The sequence below is a fragment of the Oreochromis niloticus genome, unplaced genomic scaffold (genome assembly GCF_001858045.2).
Source record: "Oreochromis niloticus isolate F11D_XX unplaced genomic scaffold, O_niloticus_UMD_NMBU tig00000775_pilon, whole genome shotgun sequence".
In the NCBI taxonomy this organism is placed as follows: Eukaryota; Metazoa; Chordata; class Actinopteri; order Cichliformes; family Cichlidae; genus Oreochromis; species Oreochromis niloticus.
In genome coordinates this window covers 21062-43228 of record NW_020327246.1, presented here as the reverse complement: position 1 = coordinate 43228, position 22167 = coordinate 21062, and the positions used below count along the sequence as shown (strand labels likewise).

Below are 22167 nucleotides of genomic sequence, written 5' to 3'. Positions count from 1 at the left end.
ACCAGGTTAACCAATTAAATGGTTAACGTAGTTAGCCTATATCACCTTATCTACTTAAATGGATAACTAGGTTTCCAGCGGTAACCACCTTGAGGGTGCCGACATATATTTCACTTTTCATCACTTTTATCACTTTTCATCACTTTTCATCTTTTTACTTCTGCGCAACTTACACACACACTAACAAGTCTATCCTTCAGCTTCGACACTAAAGAATAACAGAACAAACTCCCCCAAGAACTATAACCCACAACAAAACAGAAAGCAACAGATCCCACTTAGCGCACACTCCCTCACGGCTCAGCAGTCATCAACCCAAACACAGGTCAAGACAGATAACCTCTTTACACACACAGCAGCTCCCACTCACAGCCACACACACACTTCCGCGCCGTGGTTCACAGCAAAGTTACACATAGATCCCAGCATTAAACTCTGCTCCTTCCTGTCTCCAATATTAAAAATTTTAACAATGTAACAATTTTAACTCTCCAATTACAAAGGACAATTTTAATGTTCTTTTTCAAGGCGAGGCGAAAGTATACCTTGAACCCGGGCGGAACCCCCTCAGACAGCACTCAGACAGCACCAATTGTTTTATGCAGAAAAAGCTCTGCTTACCTTATCTTATGCGGCCGCTTGGTGCTCTCTGGGTGCGCAGAGTGGCAACAACGCCCAAGGTCCACGGCTGACGCCTCCAACTCCTTGTCCCTTCGTCCGGTCGCCAAATTGTAGTTGTCACAATGGAGAGTAATTCTTCAGATTAGCAATAGGTGGATCTCAGCTTCCCAATTCCAATTAAAGTCAAAAACACAAAAAGTACAGGAGAGGAACAAAGTTCTATGCCAGCTGTTTTATTGAACAGTGTAGCTCAGCAAAACAGAAGGAAAAGCAAAGCTCCCCTAGGGTGTTCGCAGTAAGCGCATGCAGGTAGGGACCAACCCCACGGACAGACAGCAGGAAAAAGCCCAGAGGGCTGTCCCCGGCCCCCTTTTAAAGGTACCAGTAGTCCCACCTCCTGCTGCTGAGTAACTTTCCCACGCACCCAGGAGCAGGTGCAGGGTCAAATGCCGGCCAGAGTTCACACCTGGCACTGGCTGAACGCCCGGTCCAAAGTGACACCCCTAGGTTAACCCTTTGCTTTACCCTCTGACAATAGGTCACAACATGGTCAAAGGTCACACATTAGTACAGCAAATAGCATAGTTTATAAAAGATAATTATGATATTAATGTGAATAATACTTGGCCTAACTACATCAAATATATGAGTTAAATGCATTACATAAAAATAAACACTCCAGTGTAGGTTTATAGTGGGTGTGTGTGTGTACAGGACAGTGAAGATATGCCTCATGAGTGTGCTGCATGACTTGTGGGTGTGTGTGTGTGTGTGTGTGAGAACCACTGCATGCCTCAAACTCCACATGAAAGTTATTCAGATCGATATATAAGTACAAAAATCCATCATGTTAGATTTATAGGTATACATGTCATACAAAAATCCACTACAATTTGAACCCCCGACCTTCCGATCATGGGGCGACCACTGCACCTACTGAGCTAGTCCTTCCCCTATTAACACAGTCTTTGATGAAAGAGGCTACCCCACCCCCCTAGACAACCTGGGGGAGCTGAAGAAGCTGGCATCGGAGGGGCAAAGTTCCAGCAAGGGTGCCACTTCACCAGCGCGCAGCCATGTCTCAGTTAGGAACATGACGTCCAGCATATAAGTGTCAAAGAAGTCCTGAAGTACATAAGTTTTATTTGATACAGATCTGGCATTTAAGAGAGCTAATTTAACACTCTGTCCTTCCGTGGTAGCAGGCAGTAATTGTAGGTTGTTTATATTCGCGCCACCTCCCCTCGTATCCCGTCGGCATGCGACCAATAAAACTGCGTCGGGTGAGTGTGCTCCGATGACGTCAGGTAAACAGGAAGAAAGCAGCACTGTTTGAAGCCAAAATAAAGTCCTAAACAGCCAGGGTCGCCGATGGTAAGGACCCGCCGCATCCAAGTTCTGACCCGCACACACTTCCCAGAGCGCGTGACACGTATACGTCCACTTCTCCAGTGCTTCCGTTTCGAAGGATTCCAGGGTGGATCACGGCGATGCAGTTACTCCGGTACCGACGCCAGAGGCAACGGGAGTCCTCCACATCACTCGCTAACGCTGGGAAGCTTCAGCAGTGAGAAACGGATATTACGCAGCGTCTGTCGCTCATACACCAACAGGGAGTGGGTTTTTAAAACTAGCAGGGACACACAAAATATAAACCGAGAGAGGACGTGCCATGACACCCAACGCCATCTTACTGGAATTATATGTGCACTGAAGGACATGTCTTGGTCAAAAATCACTCAAAGGTTCCTCACAGTGTTACTGGAGGCCAAGGTAATGCCATCCAGAGTAAGAATCTGGTTAGATACCATATGTCTAAGATTTTCAGGGCCGAGTACAATAACCTCAGTTTGATCTGAATTAAGAAGCAGAAAGTTAGCTGCCATCCAGGTCTTTATGTCCTTAAGACATTCCTGCAGTTTAACTAATTGGTGTGTGTTATCTGGCTTCATGGATAGATAGAGCTGGGTGTCATCTGCATAGCAGTGAAAATGTATGCTATGCCTTCTGATGATACTGCCTAAGGGAAGCATGTATAATGTGAACAGAATTGGTCCTAGCACTGAACCCTGTGGAACATCATAGTTGACCTTAATGTTTGAAGAGGACTCTCAATTTACATGAACAAATTGGAGTCTATTAGATAGATATGATACAAACCACTGCAGCGCAGTACCTGTAATACCTACAGCATGCTCTAATCGCGGTAATAGAATATTATGGTCGTCAGTACAGAGACGAGTCCACTGTCAGAGGCCATAAGAAGATCATTTGTAACCTTCACTATTCACTGTTGTATAGAGCGCTTTGAGTACTCCGGGAGAGTAGAAAAGCGCGATAAAAGAATCATTCCATTTACCATTTACCACTAAAGCTGTTTCTGTGCTGTGATGGGCTCTGAAACCTGACTGAAACTATTCAAATAAGCCATTCCTCTGCAGATGAACTGTTAGCTGTTCTACTCTTTCAAGGATTTTTGAAATAGTTTTTTGGAAGGTTGGAGATCGGCCTATAATTAGCTAAGACAGCTGGGTCTAGAGATGCCTTTTTAAGTAAAGTTTTAACTACAGCCAGCTTGAAGGCCTGTGGTACATAGCCGATAATGAGAGGTTGGTTGATCATATTTAAGATTGAAGCAATTAATTAATGGCAGGACTTCTTTGAGCAGTTTTGTAGGAATGGGGTCTAAAAGACACGTTGATGGTTATGGATGAAGTAATTATTAAGGTTAACTCAGAAAGATCGATTGGAGAAAACATGAAAGTGCAAATTTGTGTTTGATGTTCTTTCAGTGTTGCACTTTGTGGACAGTCCCTGGGCACTGTTCTCACAGCCAGCTACACATCGAGACCAGTGTTGTTAGTCCAGGTCAGAAGATGACTTGTTGGAATGAAAATGAGGTTGTAGTTTGTCTGCTATAGGAATGTGACTGGAAAAAGGTGTTGTTAGACTTCAAATAGGTCCATTTCTTTCACACTTCACCTTTAAAAGTGGAGCTATGTGGTTCCCTGAATGAAAAACACGACTTTTTCAGGTCTTTTTCATGTTTTTATGATAGCTATTAACTTTAATGTGAAAAATTCAGAGTTTTTTCTCTTCTCTAAACTTCTACATTCTGAACCTTCTTCAGCTCTGAACAGATTATGAAACACTGAATTATTTCAAGCACACACTTTGTCTAATAAATTTACATCTTTCATTCTTTATACAGCTTGGTGGACTGTAATTTGTCAGAGATCAGCTTTGATTATCTGGCAGCAGCACTGAAGTCCAACCCCTCCCATCTGAGAGTGCTGGACCTTAGTCACAACAACAAGCTGCAGGATTCAGGAGTGAAGCAGCTTTATGGTTTTCTGGAGAGTCCAGGTTGTGGACTTGAAACTCTGAGGTCAGTCACCATGTTTTAGTTGTCCTGAGGTGAATATATTATGTGAAAGTTGTGCTGACACTAAACTGCAGACCCTAAGGCTGATATTATACTGATCCACACTGAGGATCTTTATGGTAAAGTCTGTTTTATTCTCTGCTTCAGTCCATTGACTGTAGCAGAACAATGTTCACATTTCAAACAGGGATACGCAATGTATAGCAAGTCGGCCAACCGCGGCCCTCCACACGGTTCCGAGCGGCCTACTGACCTTTCCTAATTCAGAGAGAGGGGAACCTGATTAACTGTGTAGCGTTCTTCCTCACAGTTCAAACACAACAATGAATAACACAAGTCTGCCAAAAAATAATAAAATATATATATATATATATATATAGTTGCAGCTCTGGCAGCGGCAACAAAAAAGTTCAGGTGGCCAACCACGTGTCATGTGGAGTTGACATACCAGCTCCTTTGCTGATTGCCTGGAAAGTGGCCGGTGATTATGGGTCTTAGCAAGCTGCTGGATGTTGGTTACTGGAAGTTGCCCTGCAGGGCATGCTGGACTTAGACGTGCGGGTCTCTCTCTGACACTGTGGGGGTCCCTCCGGCACGCTGACCTCCAGCTCGAACTGAGCGGGCCCCTCAAGTGGCGTGCTGACCTTTGACTCAGGCTGAGCAGGTCCCTTAGGTGGCGGGGCGACTTGAAGTTCAGGCCGAGCAGGTCCGGGGGGCGCTGCAGCTGCAGGCAGGTGAAGTGATGATGGCATAGCAGCTGAAGAAGGTGAAGCAGAAGATGGTGATGTGGCTGCCATAGGTGTTGATGCTGGTGGTGCCATGGCAGCTTCAGGCTGTTGAACCTCTGATGGCGGCGTGGTTATGGCAGGCAGTTGAGCGGGAGTGGAGACCTCTGACTGAGGCAATGTTAAGTGCAGCTGCACAGGGCACACAGCCGGCTCAGGATGCTGTGGCTGGGGCTGAGCAGTGCAGACAGTCTGTTCCAGCAATGGTAGTGAAATGCAGTCCTCAGCTGGCTGAATGAGCTCCTCAGGGCATCAAGCAGAGAATGGAAGTGGCTGAACTGTTGACTGAGCTAATGCCTGAGCTAATGGTAGAGTAGATGGCGACATAGCAGCTGCTGACGGTGAAGTTGGAAATAGTGTGACTGCTGCAGACGATGAAGATGGTGACAGCATAGCAGGTTTAACAAAATCCAGGGGTCCAGAGGTGGCGACAGCCACAGGCTTAGCCTCTGGGGAATCCCTGGCTTACTCCCATGCCGTGCCTTCTTCCCAAAGTCTGTGCTCCATGTTCTCCGCTCCCTTCTGTCGATGCACCCCATGCTCGCTGCCCTCATGTTTTTCACATTTCCCCCTAGGTAAATGAAAGAGGCAGACATCAGAAAACTCACCTGCAGCAGACATACACTCACTGACCTTAGCTTAACTAGAAAACTGACATAGAGTTTCACACAACAACCCAGCATTGTGGGAGCTCGATCACAGTGTTAAATAGCTCCTCAACGAGGCTGATCAGCGGCAGGTGCATGACATCATCTTCAGGTGTGGCCTGACACCTGGCCGGGCACACCCACCAGGCCTGATGGTGCCTGTAACCCGGCCTACCGGATACAGCTGCACCACACACACACACACACACACACACATGCCTGCAAGGAGGGAAACCAGGACAGCAGTAAAATGCAGCAAATGTATAAATAAGATATTATATAAGTCACAAACTGCTCATAGACCCTGGGTCTGAAGGACCCAGGCCCCTGACAAAAACAAAGTCTGCTAAGAATGAATCATAATTGAATATGACTGAATAAACTTAGGCGACCTGTCCAGGGTGTACCCCGCCTCTCGCCCTATGACAGCTGGGATAGGCTCCTGCGCCCCCCGCGACCCTGAAAAAGGATAAGCGAAAGCAAATGGATGTATGAATAAACTGAGGTCCAAACTGATCTGGGGGACAAACTGTGAGCCAACACAAAGATATTTACTGCAGAAAAGTCCCATAAATGCTGGTTTAGGAGCCTCTGATCTCAGCACCTGCTAATAATCCCTTTGACTAAAGACAAATGTGATGCAATGAACAGAAACATTCTGGATCAGTGGAAATAAAACTCACTGCTACAAGTTCAAAGGTGGAGCTGAATCCAACGTCCCTGACTATAAACTTTTCTTTGGCGATTTTATTGAAAAAACATTTCAGTATTAACTGGACCAACTCAAACACCCTGAATACAAATCCACCAACAGTGCAGACCGCCCCCACATGGTCAAAGACATAAATAAGACCGTTTGTCTTGTTTGAGTAAGCAGACTTCCTGTCAGGGCTGTGGTTCATCACACGCAACGTTACAAACACGTCAAATGACTGATGAGGATGAAACATGTGCTGCTAGGCTGCTGTAGAACAACTCCAACAAGACAGGAAATGCTGGGACGTTGAATCCAGTGTAACATCTGTGATGCGCACTCTCTTTAAGGAGACAGTGTTGGACAGTCACAGACGTCTGCTCTGGTTAGTGATGAGCATCATTAACACTCACATGTGGCAACCAAAGTTTTACAGCAGAAGATGATCATCAGTGACCCTGTCGTTAAATACTGTTGGTGACTTCAGGAGGAGGAAAACAATTCAATTCAATTCAATTCAATTCAATTTTATTTATATAGCGCCAAATCACAACAAAAGTCGCCTCAAGGCGCTTTATATTGTACAGTAGATAGCACAATAATAAATACAGAGAAAAACCCAACAATCATATGACCCCCTATGAGCAAGCACTTTGGCGACAGTGGGAAGGAAAAACTCCCTTTTAACAGGAAGAAACCTCCGGCAGAACCAGGCTCAGGGAGGGGCGGCCATCTGCTGCGACCGGTTGGGGTGAAAGAAGGAAAACAGGATGAAAGACATGCTGTGGAAGAGAGACAGAGATTAATAACAGATATGATTCGATGCAGAGAGGTCTATTAGCACATAGTGAGTGAGAAAGGTGACTGGAAGGGAAAAACTCAATGCATCATGGGAATCCCCGGCAGCCTACGTCTATTGCAGCATAACTAAGGGAGGATTCAGGGTCACCTGGTCCAGCCCTAACTATATGCTTTAGCAAAAAGGAAAGTTTTAAGCCTAATCTTGAAAGTAGAGATAGTGTCTGTCTCCCGAATCCAAACTGGAAGTTGGTTCCACAGAAGAGACAATGAAGCTGAAGACCAACAGTCCTCTTCCCCGGACATTTGAAAGCTTTAGTGGTTCTGATCAGTGTAAACTGCAGATCAGTGTACAAGCTTAACCATGAAAGAAAGAACAGCTAAGAGATGTCTGCTCCTCACATCTGTATGAATCAGGATCATGTTTTTGAGTGAAGTGACTGAACTGTAATAGTGTTCAAAAGTAAATGTGATGAGGACATGAATGAAAATAAAGTGTGATTAATGATGAAGAATGAGAAGAAGAAGCTGAGACTCAGCTGTCATGCTGCGAATGTTTCTCAGGACCTGCTGTACATGTTGCATTTGCAGTAAAGAAACTGGAAATCATTGTGGAGCTGAGTCCGAGGATTTCTGATGATCAACAATAATCTGATGCACTTTGATCACAACCATGTTTCAATATCTGTTGATGTAGAAGCGAGTGGATCATATTCTGACTTTAGACTCTAATCATTAGAAAATCCTGCAAGTTCCAATGATCCCAGAGGAACCCTGGGACATGTTGAACAATAATATGATGGAGTTCCTTCATAACCACTTGGTTTGATTATTGTGTGAAATACCCAAATATGGCTGACTTTAAACATCAGGGTTATCCTGCTGATCAAAGTCCAACACTGAGTTTGTAAAAACATGTTTGTCAATCATTTTGTTTGGTTTATCAGGAAAATGATTCAATAACTTCCTGCTAATACACAACATTTCATCATATTTCCTCATAACCCTTTTTTGTCTGACCATTTGAATGCCATCTGAATATCCAATAAAGGACTCCACACAGTTGGGTGAAAATTACGACAGTAGATGTTTGTGCGAAAGTGCTGGAAGCAAATTTGCGTGTGATGTTCTTTCAGTGTCCACTTTGTGGACGGTCCCTGAGCACTGGTCTCACAGCCAGCTACACATAGAGACCAGTGTTGTTAGTCCAGGTAAGAAGATGACTTGTTGGAATGAAAATGAGCTTGTAGTTTGTCTGCTTTAATAATGTCACTGGAAAAAGGTGTTGTTGGACTTCAAATATATCCATTTCTTACACACTTCACCTTTAAAAGTGAAGCCATGTAGTTTCTGGAATGGAAAAAAAAATGACTTTATCAAGTCTTTTTCATGTTTTTATGATAAATGTATGACTTTCATGTGAAAAATTCAGAGTTTGTTTTCTCTTGTTGTGTTTGTTTGAAGCTGCTTCCTGTTTGCTTCAGGGGTTTGGAGTTTCCATTTTCTAAACTTCTACATTCTGAACCTTCTTCAGCTCTGAACAGATTATAAAACACTGAATGATTTCAAGCACACATTTTGTCTAATAAACTTAGATCTTTCATTTTTTGTATACAGATTGTGGCGCTGTGGTTTCTCACAGATCGGCTGTGATTATTTGGCAGCAGCACTGAAGTCCAACCCCTCCCATCTGAGAGAGCTGGACCTGAGCCACAACAACAACCTGCAGGATTCAGGAGTGAAGCAGCTGTGTGGTTTTCTGGAGAGTCCAGGATGTGGACTTGAAACTCTGAGGTCAGTCACCATGTTTTAGTTGTGTTGAGATGAATATGATGTGAAAGTTGTGCTGACACTAAACTGCAGACCCTAAGGCTGATATTATACTGATCCACACTGAGGATGTTCATGGTAAAGTCTGTTTCCTTCTTCTCTGGTTTAGCCCATTGACTGTAGCAGAACAATGTTCACATTTCAAACAGTGATATTCAAGAAGCTTCTGTGTGGGTGGGGCTCAGGCAGCTCCAGCCACACAGTGACAGTGAAGCAGGTGAAGAGTGATAAATAAAGACTTTAACAGCAGACGGAATTTCATAAGCTGATGTATAAACATGTAGAATGATGGTGGCAGCAACAAAAACACATCCATAAAGACTGAAACATGTCTCCATTCCTTTGCATATTCCATATTTGATACTGACAGTTTCCTAGATGAGCAAACATGAAACATGCCTCCAAACATGTGACGAGTCAGACTGACCTCATTTCTACAAAGAACAGTGTAAGCTCTCAGCAGGTCACTTCAATAAGAAGGACAAACAGTGCAGCAGAAATGACTAAACCCACTAACAGTCTGATGTTCCTGTTGTTCTACAGCATCATCATTAATGCTGCTCCACCCCCATCACTGCAGCCTCCACCTGAGCTTCTCATGATCTTCTTCTTTTATCCTCCATGTTTGTGCTGAACACTGCTGTCGCTCTCTTCTCTGTTCCCGCCCACTTTCCAACCAATCAGCATTGGAGCATGCACAGCATCCTCCACACTGAGTTTTGTTGTGAGCACGTGGATTCATCTGCAGAACACTTCCAGTACAATAACCAGCTGTGCATGTGCCCCAAGCAGCAGCTTCAAGCTCACCTCAAAGAAGTTTAACAGGCAGGATGACTCGGCCATCACACGTCCAGCTGTCCGTGACTGAGTCCACAGCAGAGTGTGACTGAGGTTTATTGCTAAGACGCACACTTACAACCACACATACAACACTAATACAACCGCGAGGAGCTGCTCAGTGGATTTGGAGGAGAAATGTCTCTAGCTTCTCACAGGCAGTATGCTGAATGTGGATCTCCACAAAGACTGTGGAGAGCTCGTCCCAGACTCTAAATCCATACTTCTCACAGGTTCCCATCACAAGTGTCTTCTAAGAGAAGCTACCAGGTTCAGGTCCAGCTTGTTTATCTGGAGCTGCAGAAGATGAGTGATCCATCCTCATGTCCACATTTTCCAAAGCAACACAGACACCAGATATGCAAAGACAGCATCATACAACACAACCAAGAGATCCAAAGAATTCTCTCTGCATTTCTGTGGATGATGCTGCTGGAATGAAGCTGTATGAAACCCTTTTGGACCAGAAGAGGAAACTGAACCTCTGTGCAGAGGCTTCAATGGAAGCAGCCAAGCGCTGTATGTGTCTGCTGTACAGGGATACTGGTTCAGCTGTGGCTCAGCACAGTTTCACAGTTTGACTCAATAAAAGCAGCATCAAACCAAAGCATGATGCTTTTATTAGTGTGGAAATAAGAACGTTTCCGCTAACGTGACAGACGCTGGAGATCTTTCACTCACAGCTTTACAGTTTCAGCTTTAAAATTCAGCTTTTTTGTGTAGTTTTAGTGTCAAGCCTTTACCACAGTTTGTTTGTTTTCGACTCTGATGTTTCTTGTTCAGTTTGTTTCATTTCACACAGTAAAAACCAATACTTTTTCATGTTTTTATGATAAATGTAATGATGAGTTTTTTCTGTTGTTGTGTTTCTTTGAAGCTGCTTCCTGTTGGTTTCAGCTGTTTGATTTCCATTTTCTAAACTTCTACATTCTGAACCTTCTTCAGCTCTGAACAGATTATGAAACAATGAATTATTTCAAGCACACACTTTGTCTAATAAATTTACATTTTTCACTCTTTATACAGATTGGTGGACTGTAATTTGTCAGAGATCAGCTTTGATTATCTGGCAGCAGCACTGAAGTCCAACCCCTCCCATCTGAGAGTTCTGGACCTGAGTCACAACAACAAGCTGCAGGATTCAGGAGTGAAGCAGCTTTATGGTTTTCTGGAGAGTCCAGGGTGTGGACTTGAAACTCTGAGGTCAGTCACCATGTTTTAGTTGTCCTGAGGTGAATATATTATGTGAAAGTTGTGCTGACACTAAACTGCAGACTCTAAGGCTGATATTATACTGATCCACACTGAGGATCTTTATGGTAAAGTCTGTTTTATTCTCTGCTTCAGTCCATTGACTGTAGCAGAACAATGTTCACATTTCAAACAGGGATACGCAATGTATAGCAAGTCGGCCAACCGCGGCCCTCCACACGGTTCCGAGCGACCTACTGACCTCTCCTAATTCAGAGAGAGGGGACCCTGATTAACTGTGTAGCGTTCTTCCCCACAGTTCTAACTATCAAACACAAGAATGAATAACACAAGTCTGCCAAAAAAAAAAGAAATAAAAATAATAATAATAATAATATTATATATATATGTATATATATATATATATATATATATATATATATAAAAAAAACACCCAGCACGCCCCTGCGGGTGGTTTATCCTTCAAGCTCGGGTCCTCTACCAGAGGCCTGGGAGCTTGAGGGTCCTGCGCAGTATCTTAGCTGTTCCCAGGACTGTGCTTTTCTGGACAGAGATGTCCGATGTTGTTCCGGGGATCTGCTGGAGCCACTCGCCTAGCTTGGGAGTCACCGCACCTAGTGCTCCGATTACCACGGGGACCACCGTTACCTTCACCCTCCACATCCTCTCGAGCTCTTCTCTGAGCCCTTGGTATTTCTCCAGCTTCTCGTGTTCCTTCTTCCTGATATTGCTGTCATTCGGAACTGCTACATCGATCACTACGGCTGTCTTCTTCTGTTTGTCTACCACCACTATGTCCGGCTGGTTAGCCACCACCATTTTGTCCGTCTGTATCTGGAAGTCCCACAGGATCTTAGCTCGGTCATTCTCCACCACCCTTGGGGGCATCTCCCATGCACAGATGTTCCTGTACACTATGCCGGCCACTTGGTTATGGCGTTCCATGTATGCCGTGCCTGCTAGCATCTTGCACCCTGCTGTTATGTGCTGGATTGTCTCTGGGGCATCTTTACACAGCCTGTACCTGGGGTCTTGCCTGGTGTGATAGACCCCAGCCTCTATGGATCTTGTACTCAGAGCTTGTTCTTGTGCTGCCATGATTAGTGCCTCTGTGCTGTCTTTCAGTCCAGCTTTGTCCAGCCACTGGTAGGATTTCTGGATATCAGCCACCTCCTCTATCTGCCGGTGGTACATACCGTGCAGGGGCCTGTCCTTCCATGATGGTTCCTCGTCTCCCTCCTCTTTCTTGGGTTTCTGCTGCCTGAGGTATTCACTGAGCACTCGGTCAGTTGGGGCCATCTTCCCAATGTATTCTTGTATGTTCATTGTCTCATCCTGGACTGTGGTGCTGACACTCACCAGTCCCCGGCCCCCTTCCTTCCGCTTAGCGTACAGCCTCAGGGTGCTGGACTTGGGGTGAAACCCTCCATGCATGGTAAGGAGCTTTCTTGTCTTGATGTCAGTGGCTTCTAGCTCCTCCTTTGGCCAGGAGGGCGTAGGTGTTGATGGCCCGGATCTTGTTCTTATCGTTCAGCTGACTCCTCAGGACTTGCCTGACCCTCTGCAGGTATTTGGTGGTTGCAGCCTTTCTAGCGGCCTCTTCATGGTTCCCATTCGCCTGTGGGATCCCCAGGTACTTGTAACTGTCCTCTATGTCTGCAATGTTGCCTTCTGGTAGTTCAATCCCCTCAGTTCTGACTACCTTCCCTCTCTTTGTTACCATCCAACTACACTTCTCCAGTCCGAACGACATTCCAGTGTCATTGCTGTATAGCCTGGTAGTGTGGATCAGTGAATCGATGTCTCGTTCACTCTTGGCATACAGCTTGATGTCATCCATGTACAGGAGGTGGCTGACAACTGCTCCGTTCCGTAGTCGGTATCCGTAGCCAGTCTTGTTAATGATCTCACTGAGGGGGTTCAGGCCTATGCAGAACAGCAGTGGCGACAGAGCATCTCCTTGGTAGATCCCGCACTTGATGGTGACTTGTGCTATGGGCTTGGAGTTGGCCTCTAGTGTTGTGCGCCACATCCCCATTGAGTTCCTGATGAAGGCTCTTAGGGTCCTGTTGATCTTGTACAATTCTAGGCATTCCAGTATCCAGCTGTGGGGCATTGAGTCATAGGCCTTCTTGTAATCAATCCAGGCAGTGCACAGGTTGGTCAGTCTGGTCTTGCAGTCTCGGCTAACTGTTCTGTCTACCAGTAGCTGGTGTTTTGCGCCTCTGGTATTCTTGCCAATCCCTTTCTGTGCCCCACTCATGTATTGACCCATGTGCCTGTTCATCTTAGCCGATATGATGCCTGACAGGAGCTTCCATGTAGTACTGAGGCAGGTAATTGGTCGGTAGTTGGATGGGACCGGTCCCTTCTTGGGGTCCTTGGGGATCAGGTTAGCCATTCCGGGTGTCTCTCGTTAACTAGCAGCTGGTTCATTTGTGCTGCTCGTGGAGTGCAGTCAGCTTCTTCAGCCAGTAGGCGTGAACCATGTCGGGCCCTGGTGCTGTCCAACTCTTCATACTGGAGACCCTTTCTTGAGACCCTTTCTGTTCAGGGAGGTCGCTATGGTCTGCCCTCAGATCCACTAGCCACTGAGAATTGCCGTTATGGGTTGCGTCCTTCTCCCATATGCTCTTCCAGTATTGCTCCGTCTCCAGCCTTGGTGGTGCTGTTCTCTTGCCACTGAGAGTACACCTTTGCTGGTTCTGTGGAGAACAGGTGGTTTATTCTCCTTCTATCTCTCTGGTGTACCTCCTCAAGCGGCTGGCCAAGGCTGTGAGTCTTTGCTTGGCAGTTTCCAAGGCCTCAGGTATGGACAGCTAGCTGTATTTCTTATGCACCTTCTTTGTCGCACCTTTCTGCAACTCCGTTAGTTGGCTAACCTCCCTCCGTGCTACTTTGATCTTGCCCACTAGCCTCCTTCTCCATGGAGGGTACTGCCCCTTGTGGCTGTTCAACTTGTAGCCAAGCATCTCACTGATCACTGCTGCCGTATTGTAGATCAGCTTGTTAGTGTCGGTAATCGTGGTTGTAGGTATCGTCCGTAGTGCTGCATTAACATCATCTAGCAGACCTTCTGAGGGTACTTCACGTAATCTTGGTAACCGGCTACGGGGGATCCAGGTTTCAAGCTTGGCCATGATCCTATTTTTCAGGTCAGTTCCTCTCCCACTCAACGATCCTTCTCCTATCGCACTTGGGGCTGTGTACCCAATCTCGGGTTGGGGTGATGATATCTCCCCCCGACCTGGCGTCCTGACTCCTCCTTGCTGTAGCATTTATGCCTGTCACTGGGGGGAAAAGTACCACAGCTGTGGAAGACCTCCTGTGTGGTACCAGTACCAAAGACCTCCCATCCCAAGGACCTCAGCAGCTACAGGCCAGTAGCCCTGACATCGCATCTGATGAAGACCCTCGAGAGGTTGGTTCTAAACCATCTGCGCCCCCTGGTGAGGTCTTCATTGGATCCACTGCAGTTTGCTTACCAGCCTGGCATTGGGGTGGAGGACGCCATCATCTACCTCCTGCACCGAGCTCTGACTCACCTGGAGAAGCCTGGAAGCACTGTGAGGATCATGTTCTTTGATTTCTCCAGTGCTTTCAACACCATCCAGCCACGACTTCTGAGAGACAAGCTGGAGTTATTGGGAGTGGACCACCACATGTCCCAGTGGATACTGGACTACCTCACAGAACGCCCACAGTATGTGAGGTCACAGGGCTGTGTCTCTGATATGCTGGTCTTCAGTACGGGGGCCCCACAGGGAACTGTGCTGGCACCGTTTCTCTTCACCCTCTACACTGCAGACTTCTCCATCAACTCCCCACGCTGCCACCTACAGAAGTTCTCTGACGACTCTGCCATAGTCAGCCTCATCACAGGTGAGGACGACTCAGAGTACAGACAGTGGACTTTGTGGACTGGTGTCAGCAGAACCAAATGTCTGCTTTCATTTGAGTTATCGCTGACAGCACTTGTTTGTCACCTTGTGTATACTCCTCAAATGCGGAAATGGCTTGGGTGCCGGTTTTAACGCCGTCATTTTCAGCCGAGGCCTCGCCAAAGTCGATAGTTTCGGTCGCCGCTTGCTTCGGATTTGGTTTTTTTGGTGGCATTTGGAGAAGAATGAACTCTTCACAACCCCCGTATTACTTTGTAAGAGAAAAATGTATTACTTTGATGGTTATCACATTTCATCAAATCAGGTGCAGGAGCTGCTGGCACACGCGTCTTCACCCTCTCATGGCCTATCCGGAAGTCTCATGATCTCCATTTCCCTCCATCACGTACAGTTGTTTTCGTCCGGTGGCAGCGTTGCAGCTCTGGCGGCGGCAACAAAACACTTCAGGTGGCCGACCACGTGTCATGTGGAGTTGACGTACCAGCTCCTTTGCTGATTGCCTGGAAAGTGGCCGGTGATTATGGGTCTTGGCAAGCTGCTGGAGGTTGGTTACTGGAAGTTGCCCTGCAGGGCATGCTGGACTGAGACGTGCAGGTCTCTCCCTGACACTATGCGGGTCCCGGCTGCACAGGGCACACAGCCGGCTTGGGATGCTGCGGCTGGGGCTGAGCAGTGCAGACAGTCTGTTCCAGCAATGGCAGTGAAATGCAGTCCTCAGCTGGCTGAATGAGCTCCTCAGAGCATCAAGCAGAGAATGGAAGTGCCTGAACTGTTGACTGAGCTAATGCCTGAGCTAATGGTAGAGTAGAGTCAAAGTGTGACTCAATAAAAGCAGCATCAAATCAAAGCATGATGCTTTTATTAGTGTGGAAATAATAACGTTTCCGCTAACGTGACAGACGGTGGAGATCTTCCACTCACAGCTTTACAGTTTCAGCTTTAAACTTCAGCTTTTTTGTGTAGCTTTAGTGTCAAGCCTTTACCACAGTTTGTTTGTTTTCAACTCTGATGTTTCTTGTTCAGTTTGTTTCATTTCACACAACAAAACCAATACTTTTTCATGTTTTTATGATAAATGTAATGACTTTAATGGGAAAGATTACGAGTTTTTTCTGTTGTTGTGTTTCTTTGAAGCTGCTTCCTGTTGGCTTCAGCTGTTTGGAGTTTCCATTTTCTAAACTTCTACATTCTGAACCTTCTTCAGCTCTGAACAGATTATGAAACACTGAATTATTTCAAGCACACACTTTGTCTAATAAATTTACATCTTTCATTCTTTATACAGCTTGGCGGACTGTAATTTGTCAGAGATCAGCTTTGATTATGTGGCAGCAGCACTGAAGTCCAACCCCTCCCATCTGAGAGTGCTGGACCTGAGTCGCAACAATAAGCTGCAGGATTCAGGAGTGAAGCAGCTGTGTGGTTTTCTGGAGAGTCCAGGTTGTGGACTTGAAACTCTGAGGTCAGTCACCATGTTTTAGTTCTGCTGAGATAAATATGATGTGAAAGTTGTGCTGACACTAAACTGCAGACCCTAAGGCTTATATTATACTGATCCACACTGAGGATCTTTATGGTAAAGTCTGTTTTCTTCTTCTCTGCTTTAGTCCATTGACTGTAGCAGAACAATGTTCACATTTCAAACAGGGATACGCAATCTATAGCAAGTCGGCCAACCGCGGCCCTCCACACGGTTCCGAGCGGCCTACTGACCTTTCCTAATTCAGAGAGGGGACCCTGATTAACTGTGTAGCGTTCTTCCTCACAGTTCTAAGTATCAAACACAACAATGAATGACACAAGTCTGCCAAAAAATAATAATAATATTATGTGTATATATATATATATACACACATATTGTTGCAGCTCTGGCGGCGGCAACAAAAAAGTTCAGGTGGCCAAACACGTGTCATGTGGAGTTGACGTACCAGCTCCTTTGCTGATTGCCTGGAAAGTGGCCGGTGATTATGGGTCATGGCAAGCTGCTGGATGTTGGTTACTGGAAGTTGCCCTGCAGGGCATGCTGGACTTAGACGTGCGGGTCTCTCTCTGACACTGTGGGGGTCCCTCCGGCACGCTGACCTCCAGCTCGAACTGAGCGGGCCCTCAAGTGGCGTGCTGACCTTTGACTCAGGCTGAGCAGGTCCCTTAGGTGGCGGGGCGACTTGAAGTTCAGGCCGAGCAGGTCCGGGGGCGCTGCAGCTGCAGGAAGGTGAAGTGATGATGGCATAGCAGCTGAAGAAGGTGAAGCAGAAGATGGTGATGTGGCTGCCATAGGTGTTGATGCTGGTGGTGCCATGGCAGCTTCAGGCTGTTGAACCGCTGATGGCGGCGTGGTTTTGGCAGGCAGTTGAGCGGGTGTGGAGACCTCTGACTGAGGCAATGTTAAGTGCAGCTGCACAGGGCACACAGCCGGCTCAGGATGCTGCGGCTGGGGCTGAGCAGTGCAGACAGTCTGTTCCAGCAATGGTAGTGAAATGCAGTCCTCAGCTGGCTGAATGAGCTCCTCAGAGCATCCAGCAGAGAATGGAAGTGGCTGGACTGTTGACTGAGCTAATGCCTGAGCTAATGGTAGAGTAGATGGCCACATAGCAGCTGCTAACGGTGAAGTTGAAAATAGTGTGACTGCTGCAGACGATGAAGATGGTGACAGCATAGCAGGTTTAACAAAATCCAGGGGTCCAGAGGTGGCGACAGCCACAGGCTTAGCCTCTGGGGAATCCCTGGCTTACTCCCATGCCGTGCCTTCTTCCCAAAGTCTGTGCTCCGTGTTCTCCGCTCCCTTCTGTCCATGAACCCCATGCTCGCTGCCCTCATGTTTTTCACACTTCCCCCTAGGTAAATGAAAGAGGCAGACATCAGAAAACTCACCTGCATTTGACATGCAGTCACTGACCTTAGCTTAACTAGAAAACTGACATAGAGTTTCACACAACGACCCAGCATTGTGGGGAGCTCGATCACAGTGTTAAATAGCTCCTCAACGAGGCTGATCAGCGGCAGGTGTATGGCATCATGGCAGCATGGCACACCCACCAGTCCTGATGGTGCCTCTAACCCGGCCTACCGGATACAGCTGCACCACACACACACACACACACACACACAAACACACACACACACACACACACACACACACACATGCCTGCAAGGAGGAAAACAAGGACAGCAGTAAAATGCAGCAAATGTATAAATAAGATATTATATAAGTCACAAACTGCTCATAGACCATGGGTCTGAAGGACCCAGGCCCCTGACAAAAACAAAGTCTGCTAAGAATGAATCATAATTGAATATGACTGAATAAACTTAGGTGACCTGTCCAGGGTGTACCCCGCCTCTCGCCCTATGACAGCTGGGATAGGCTCCAGGGCCCCCCGTGACCCTGAAAAAGGATAAGCGGAAGCGAATGGATGGATGGATGGATGTATGAATAAACTGAGGTCCAAACTGATCTGGGGGACAAACTGTGAGCCAACACAAAGATATTTACTGCAGAAAAGTCCCATAAATGCTGGTTTAGGAGCCTCTGATCTCAGCACCTGCTAATAATCCCTTTGACTAAAGACAAATGTGATGGAATGAACAGAAACATTCTGGATCAGTGGAAATAAAACTCACTGCTACAAGTTCAAAGGTGGAGCTGAATCCAACGTCCCTAACCCTAACCCTATAAACTTTTCTTTGGCGATTTTATTGAAAAAACATTTCAGTATTAACTGGACCAACTCAAACACCCTAAATACAAATCCACCAACAGTGCAGACCGCCCCCACATGGTCAAAGACATAAATAAGACCGTTTGTCTTGTTTGAGTAAGCAGACTTCCTGTCAGGGCTGTGGTTCATCACACACAACGTTACAAACACGTCAAATGACTGATGAGGATGAAACATGTGCTGCTAGGCTGCTGTAGAACAACTCCAACAAGACAGGAAATGCTGGGACGTTGAATCCAGTGTAACATCTGTGATGCGCACTCTCTTTAAGGAGACAGTGTTGGACAGTCACAGACGTCTGCTCTGGTTAGTGATGAGCATCATTAACACTCACATGTGGCAACCAAAGTTTTACAGCAGAAGATGATCATCAGTGACCCTGTCGTTAAATACTGTTGCTGACTTCAGGAGGAGGAAAACAATGAGGCTGAAGACCAACAGTCCTCTTCCCCGGACATTTGAAAGCTTTAGTGGTTCTGATCAGTGTAAACTGCAGATCAGTGTACAAGCTTAACCATGAAAGAAAGAACAGCTAAGAGATGTCTGCTCCTCACATCTGTATGACTCAGGATCATGTTTTTGAGTGAAGTGACTGAACTGTAATAGTGTTCAAAAGTAAATGTGATGAGGACATGAATGAAAACAAAGTGTGATTAATGATGAAGAATGAGAAGAAGAAGCTGAGACTCAGCTGTCATGCTGCGAATGTTTCTCAGGACATGCTGTACATGTTGCATTTGCAGTAAAGAAACTGGAAATCATTGTGGAGCTGAGTCCGAGGATTTCTGATGATCAACAATAATCTGATGCACTTTGATCACAACCATGTTTCAATATCTGTTGATGTAGAAGCGAGTGGATCATATTCTGACTTTAGACTCTAATCATTAGAAAATCCTGCAAGTTCCAATGATCCCAGAGGAACCCTGGGACATGTTGAACAATAATATGATGGAGTTCCTTCATAACCACTTGGTTTGATTATTGTGTGAAATACCCAAATATGGCTGACTTTAAACATCAGGGTTATCCTGCTGATCAAAGTCCAACACTGAGTTTGTAAAAACATGTTTGTCAGTTATTTTGTTTGGTTTATCAGGAAAATGATTCAATAACTTCCTGCTAATACACAACATTTCATCATATTTCCTCATAACCCTTTTTTGTCTGACCATTTGAATGCCATCTGAATAGCCAATAAAGGACTCCACACAGTTGGGTGAAAATTACGACAGTAGATGTTTGTGCGAAAGTGCTGGAAGCAAATTTGCGTGTGATGTTCTTTCAGTGTCCACTTTGTGGACGGTCCCTGAGCACTGGTCTCACAGCCAGCTACACATAGAGACCAGTGTTGTTAGTCCAGGTAAGAAGATGACTTGTTGGAATGAAAATGAGCTTGTAGTTTGTCTGCTTTAATAATGTCACTGGAAAAAGGTGTTGTTGGACTTCAAATATGTCCATTTCTTACACACTTCACCTTTAAAAGTGAAGCCATGTAGTTTCTGGAATGGAAAAAACATGACTTTATCAAGTCATGTTTTTATGATAAATGTATGACTTTTATGTGAAAATTCAGAGTTTGTTTTCTCTTGTTGTGTTTGTTTGAAGCTGCTTCCTGTTTGCTTCAGGGGTTTGGAGTTTCCATTTTCTAAACTTCTACATTCTGAACCTTCTTCAGCTCTGAACAGATTATAAAACACTGAATGATTTCAAGCACACACTTTGTCTAATAAACTTACATCTTTCATTCTTTATACAGATTGTGGCGCTGTGGTTCCTCAGAGATCAGCTGTGATTATTTGGCAGCAGCGCTGAAGTCCAACCCCTCCCATCTGAGAGAGCTGGACCTGAGCATGAACAACCTGCAGGATTCAGGAGTGAAGCAGCTGTGTGGTTTTCTGGAGAGTCCAGGATGTGGACTTGATACTCTGAGGTCAGTCACCATGTTTTAGTTATGCTGAGATGAGTATGATGTGAAAGTTGTGCTGACACTAAACTCAGTCAGTGTTTGTGTCTCTGCTGAAGTTTGTGTTGATCGTTAGAAAGTTGAGATAAGGAGCCAAATAATGCAAGGGGCCAATAATTACTTCCTCCAAACCATCAACGTGTCTTTTAGACCCCATTCCTACAAAACTGCTCAAAGAAGTCCTGCCATTAATTAATTCTTCGATCTTAAATATGATCAACCTATCTCTAATGGGTGGACAAGGCTAAGCATCAGGCTTTCAAATGAATTAAAAGTCTGTCTTGGTCTTTCGTTAATTAATAGACTGGTGTGAAAAATTGCTGCCACACCGCCCCCTCGGCCTGTGCTTCGAGATTTCTGGTAGTTAGAATGACTCGGGGGGGGGTTGATTCATTTAAACTAACATACTCATCCTGCTGCAACCAGGTTTCTGTAAGGCAGAGTAAATCGATTTGTTGATCAATTATTAAGTCATGTACTAACAGAGACTTGGAAAAGAGTGACCTAATATCCACATTTCACTGTTTTACTCTTTGGTTCAGATGTGGATACTGTATTGTTCTTTCTTTGTGATTTTTCATAAATCACAAAGAAAATCTCTGTGCTTGTCCTGATAGACCATAGTGCAGCGTTCGATACTGTTGACCATAATATCCTATTAGAGCAATTAGAACATGCTGAAGGTATTACAGGTACTGTACTGCAGTGGCTTGTATCATATCTATCTAATAGACTCCAATTTGTACATGTAAATGGAGATTCTTCTTCACACACTAAGGTCAATTATGGAGTTCCACAGGGTTCAGTGCTAGGACCAATTCTGTTTACATTATACATGCTTCCCCTAGGCAGCATCATTAGAAGACATAGCATAAATTTTCACTGCTATGCAGATGACACGCAGCTCTATCTATCCATGAAGCCAGGTAACACACACCAATTAGTTAAACTGCAGGAATGTCTTAAAGACATAAAGACCTGGATGGCCGCTAACTTTCTGCTTCTTAATTCAGATCAAACTGAGGTTATTGTACTCGGCCCTGAAAATCTTAGAAATATGGTATCTAAGCAGATTCTTACTCTGGATGGCATTACCTTGGCCTCCAGTAATGCTGTGAGGAACCTTGGAGTCATTTTTGACCAGGACATGTCCTTCAATGCACATATTAAAAAAAAATATGTAAGACTTCTTTCTTCCATTTGCGCAACATCTCTAAAGTTAGAAATATCCTGTCTCTTAGTGACGCTGAAAAACTAGTTGATGCATTTATTACTTCCAGGCTGGACTACTGTAATTCATTATTATCAGGATGTCCTAAAAACTTGCTGAAAAGCCTTCAGGTAATCCAAAATGCTGCAACAAGAGCACTGACAGGGACTAGAAAGAGAGAGCAGATTTCTCCTGCATTGGCTTCCCTTCACTGGCTTCCTGTTAAATCCAGAATTGAATTCAAAATCCTGCTCCTCACATACAAGGTCTTAAATAATCAGGCCCCATCTTATCTTAATGACCTTGTAGTACCATATCACCCTATCAGAGCACTTTGCTCTCGCACCGTAGGCCTACTTGTTGTTCCTAGAGTATTTAAAAGTAGAATGGGAGGGAAAGCCTTCAGTTTTCAGCCCCCTCTTCTGTGGAATCATATCTGTTATTAACCTCTGTCTCTCTTCCACAGCATGTTTTTCATCCTGTTTTCCTTCTCTCACCCCAACCGGTCGCAGCAGATGGCCGTCCCTCCCTGAGCCTGGTTCTGCCAGAGGTTTCTTCCTG

General features: G+C 45.4%; 2 long non-coding RNA genes across 2 annotated transcripts in view; both read left to right on the top strand.

Moving 5' to 3' along the window:
- The first annotated feature begins 1992 nt into the window (after window positions 1-1992).
- LOC102078706 (NACHT, LRR and PYD domains-containing protein 1) overlaps window positions 1993-22167 on the top strand; it is a 30049-nt gene continuing 9874 nt past the window's right edge. Inside the window, exons 1-3 of the long non-coding RNA XR_003217446.1 lie at window positions 1993-2188; window positions 3955-4009; window positions 8548-8724. This is a non-coding gene — a long non-coding RNA (NACHT, LRR and PYD domains-containing protein 1). The remainder of the gene's footprint in view (window positions 2189-3954; window positions 4010-8547; window positions 8725-22167) is intronic.
- Window positions 10748-20247, top strand: LOC112844708 (uncharacterized). Its single transcript, XR_003217445.1, has 3 exons — window positions 10748-10800; window positions 15997-16173; window positions 20190-20247. It is a non-coding gene; the product is annotated as an uncharacterized LOC112844708 (long non-coding RNA).